Source organism: Rutidosis leptorrhynchoides, chromosome 8, assembly GCF_046630445.1.
Source record: "Rutidosis leptorrhynchoides isolate AG116_Rl617_1_P2 chromosome 8, CSIRO_AGI_Rlap_v1, whole genome shotgun sequence".
Lineage (NCBI taxonomy): Eukaryota > Viridiplantae > Streptophyta > Magnoliopsida > Asterales > Asteraceae > Rutidosis > Rutidosis leptorrhynchoides.
Window position 1 is genome coordinate 89,158,120 of NC_092340.1, and position 5,284 is coordinate 89,163,403.

Genomic DNA, 5,284 nt, shown 5'->3' on the forward strand with positions numbered 1-5,284 from the left:
GATAATGCTAAAAACGAACATATATTTCATAGCATTAACCCTCAAGAAAGACAAGCTTTTAGTTGCAATTGTTCTATTTACAAGTGATATTCGTTTAAATAATAAAAGGTGAAGACAAAAGACAGATTCGACTATTTGAAGACGCAAATGACCAAAAAGCTAAAAAGAACAAAGTACAATCAAAGGGGTTCAAATTATTGATGAGAAACATCTCGAAATTACAATAGTACAAGACGCAAAACGCAAAGTACAAGATATTAAATTGTACGCAAGGATGTTCGAAAATCTGGAACCGGGACCAGAGTCAACTCTCAACGCTCGACGCAACGGACTAAAAATTACAAGTCAATTATGCACATGAATATAATATAATATATAATTAATTCTTAAAATTATATATATATTATATTATTTAATAAAACCGTCGGCAAGAAGAAAACAAACATTTGTGAGCTGGAATCCCAGGCCATGCGATCGCATGGCCAAGAAAAACATTATCCATGCGATCGCATGGAGCAAAAAATCTGGTGACATCCTATAAATTTTGCAGTTTTCGGCCGAATATCACACATCTTTTTCTCTTCTCTATCTCTCAACGTAATATATATATATATATATATATATATATATATATATATATATATATATATATATATATATATATATATATATATATATATATATATATATTATAATTTTAATTTTAATTTTAATTTTAATAATAAGGGTATGTTAGCGAATGTTGTAAGTGTGTAAGTCGAAATTCTGTCCGTATAACGCTACGCTATTATTAATCATTGTAAGTTATGTTCAACCTTTTTAAATTAATGTCTCGTAGCTAAGTTATTATTATGCTTATTTAAATTGAAGTAATCATGATGTTGAGCTAAATATTAAAGACGGGGTAATTGGGCTTTGTACCATAATTGGGGTTTGGACAAAAGAACGACACTTGTGGAAATTAGACTATGGGCTATTAATGGGCTTTATATTTGTTTAATTAAATGATAGTTTGTTAATTTAATATAAAGATTTACAATTGGATGTACCTATAAATAACCATATACACTCGATCAGACACGATGGGCGGGATATTTATAAGTACTAATAATCGTTCATTTAACCGGACACGGGAATGGATTAATAGTCAATGGACTTATTAAAACATGGGTGAATTACATACAAGGAAAATTGGTGTAATTATAGTTTAAGTCCCTAATTAGTTGGAATATTTGACTTCGGATATAAGGATAATTTGACGAGGACACTCGCACTTTATATTTATGACTGATGGACTGTTATGGACAAAAACCAGATGGACATATTGAATAATCCAGGACAAAGGACAATTAACCCATGGTAATAAACTAAAATCAACACGTCAAACATCATGATTACGGAAGTTTAAATAAGCATAATTCCTTTATTTCATATTTAATTGCACTTTTAATTATCGCACTTTAATTTATTGTCATTTTAATTATCGTACTTTTTAATTATCGCAATTTTATTTATCGCAATTTTATTTATCGCACTTTTATTTATCGCAATTTCATTATCGTTATTTACTTTACGCTTAAAATTAAGTTATATTTATTTTTAATATTTTACATTAGGTTTTAACTGCGACTCTAGTTTTAAAATCGACAGACCGGTCATTAAACGGTAAAAACCCCCTTTTATAATAATAATACTACTTATATTTATATTTATATTTATACAATTATTGTTTTAAAAATATAGCATTAAACTTGGCTAGCTCCTTGTGGAATGAACCGGACTTACTAAAAACTACACTACTGTACGATTAGGTACACTGCCTATAAGTGTTGTAGCAAGGTTTGGGTATATCCACTCTATAAATAAATAAATAACTTATGTAAAAATGTATCGTATTTAATAGCATTTGATAATAAATATATAACTATTTCGTATACACCTCTACGCACATCAAGTATTTTTGGCGCCGCTGCCGGGGACTGCTTAAACGCCGGAAGCGAAATGCTATAAAAAAAAGATTTTTATTAAGTCTTAGTTTACTTTTGTAAAAATACGCTTTTGTAAAAATACGTTTTAAATATTAAAAAAAATACAAAAATATAAAAAGAAAAACAAAATATAAATATTTTTAAGAATTGTTCAAAATATATAAATTATAAATATTTCTATTTCTATTTTTAGTTTGTAAAAATATAGGTTTTTATTTAATTTATATTAATATTTTATATAAATATAAAACAGGAAAAAAAATAAGTAAAAGAATCGGGCCACAATACTGTAGCGGCCCAATTTCTGGCCTGGATCCACGAACCATGCGACCACTTGGAATTAACAAGGAAACCTCATACGATCGCATGAGGTAACCTGACACGCCTGATACCTCTGACCTACTGCATTAATTACGGAGTATATTTTAATTATTATTAATTAAAACCCTAATTAGGGTTAGTTATTTAATTAATTAATTTTAGTTTTATTATTTTTGTATTTTTAGTTTTAATTTAGTTTTATTAAATTTATAAATTTAATACTTTTATAAAATAATAATATAAAAATAATATTTTTATAAAATTGTAATTTTATCACTTTTTATATCTTTTTATTTTTGTATCTTTTTAATTAGTTTAATTCGTAATTTATATGTTTTTCGCTCGTAATTAGTTTTTAATTTAGTATTTGCCATAGTTATTTTTATTTCTAGATTTTTAGGATTTGCCGAAAAATCCCTTAAGTTCTTTTTCTTTAGACTAAGATTTAGGTGCTTTAGAATTTTGCGACGCCGTTTTATAAATTTTAGTACCTTTTTAAGTAATTGCCGTTTCGGATATAGAATTCCTTTTAAGCTTTAATACCTTTAGACGTAACTTTTAATTCTTAGTTTTTAGACTTTTAAGTTTCGACGCGCTACGTTCTTTTTATTATTTTTCGACCTTTTATTTTTTGACGTTTTCCGACGCGCTCTTTTTCTTTCTTATTTCTCGACGCTCTAGTTTTTAGGACATAGAATTTTCTATTTCTTCTCTAAAATTTCTTTAAAATTCTACGAAAAAATATTTTAAGTGGTTAAATTGATAGACATCCACAATTTTCTGGTTCGTAGTAATAGTTGGATTTGTTAGTGGCGAGTTGTGGGCTTCCGATTTAAAGGGTCCTGGCTACCTGCTGCATCTATTGGCTATTCGAAACGTGGGCAAAATCAGAAAAGTCTATTAATTTGATAACTTATATAATTTTTATTTTTATAACTAATAGGATATTCAGTGAATGCACCGAGCAAAACGTTCACCACCTTTTATACGTTCACCACCTGTAACTCGATCAAGACATCTAGCCAATATTGTTGCCGTTGATTTTTCTTTAGAATCGTCATCAAGTCGACCAAGTACTCCAATTCAAATTTCCGATAATCCATTTTTTGAACCAGACCTCACAATTGAGAATCCGGAGGATATTCAGGGACAATTCAGAGATCCTGAACCACTAATCTTTCCTCCGGAACCACCAATCATTCAAACAGAGATTGTCGAGGAACAAACCATTAAATCAGAATCCTCTAGTGATTCAGAGTCAACAAATTCAATCATGGAAAATCTGGAACCTCTAAGTATGGAAGACCGAATGAGAGCTAAACGCACTGGCCAAGGTCATGCAATTACTCAACCAGACATTAATGCGCCAAATTATGAAATCAAATTACAAATTCTACATATGGTAACTAATCAATGCCAATTTAGTGGTGCGCTGAAGGAAGATCCAAACGAACATCTTCGAACCTTTAATAGGATCTGTACTTTATTCAAAATAAGAGAAGTTGAGGATGAACAGATATATCTCATGTTATTTCCCTGGACTTTAAAGGGAGAAGCCAAAGATTGGTTAGAATCGTTACCTGAAGGGGCGATTGATACATGAGATGTTTTAGTTGAAAAAATTCTTAAACAATTCTTTCCAGCATCTAAAGCCGTGAGACTTCAAGGAGAAATTTTTACGTTCACGCAAAAGCCAAATGAAACTTTATATGAGGCATGGTCAAGATTTGGAAAATTGTTAAGAGGATGTCCGCAACATGGTTTAGACACTTATCAAATAGTACAAATATTCTACCAAGGATGCGACATCACTACACGAAAAGACATCGATATAGCAGCTGGTGGTTCCATTATGAAGAAAATCGCAACTGAAGCTTACAAAATTATTGATAACACTGCTTCCCACTCACATGAGTGGTATCAAGAAAAAGATATCGTTAGATCATCTAAAGCAGCTAGAGCCAATTCTAGCCATGACTTTGATTCCATTTCCGCAAAGATAGATGCTGTCGAAAGACGAATGGAAAAGATGACTAAAGATATTCACTCAATACGAATTAGTTGTGAGCAGTGTGGAGGACCACATTTGACAAAAGATTGTCTCAGTATTGACCAAACAATGGAACAAAGAGAGAATGTTTCATGTAGTGACCCGAACTTTTCCATGTTTATATATATTAATTGAGATTGATATTTACATGATTAAACGTTTCCAACATGTTAAGCAATCAAACTTGTTAAGACTTGATTAATTGAAATAGGTTTCATATAGACAATTGACTACCCAAGTTGACCGGTGATTCGCGAACGTTAAAACTTGTAAAAACTATATGATGACATATATATGGTTATATATATAGTTAACATGATATTATGATAAGTAAACATATCATTAGGTATATTAACAATGAACTACATATGTAAAAACAAGACTACTAACTTAATGATTTTTAAACGAGACATATATGTAACGATTATCGTTGTAACGACATTTAAATGTATATATATCATATTAAGATATATTAATATATCATAATATCATGATAATATAATAATTTAACATCTCATTAGATATAATAAACAATGGGTTAACAACATTAATTGAGATCGTTAACTTAAAGGTTTCAAAACAACACTTACATGTAACGACTAACGATGACTTAACGACTCCGTTAAAATGTATATACATGTAGTGTATTTAGATGTATTAAAATACTTTTGGAAGACTTCAAGACATATATCGAAACACTCATACTTAACGAAAATGGTTACAGTTACTTTCCCATTCTTTTCTTTCATCAAGAATTCTAGTCGTATTCTTACCCGTATTATACACAGCTTCAAAACGTACTTATTATGGGTATATACCAATAGGAACTAGCATGGGATTCCACTCTTGATTATGTCATGTATGACTAATCAATTTTAACTTCTACCATGAGCTAGTCAACTAACTAGAACTCCTTTTAACCCCA

General features: G+C 29.9%; 1 non-coding gene across 1 annotated transcript; it reads right to left on the reverse strand.

Moving 5' to 3' along the window:
• Positions 1–3,966: 3,966 nt before the first annotated feature.
• Positions 3,967–4,073, reverse strand: LOC139865075 (small nucleolar RNA R71). Its single transcript, XR_011764604.1, has one exon. It is a non-coding gene; the product is annotated as a small nucleolar RNA R71 (small nucleolar RNA).
• Between the last annotated feature and the right edge of the window lie 1,211 nt (positions 4,074–5,284).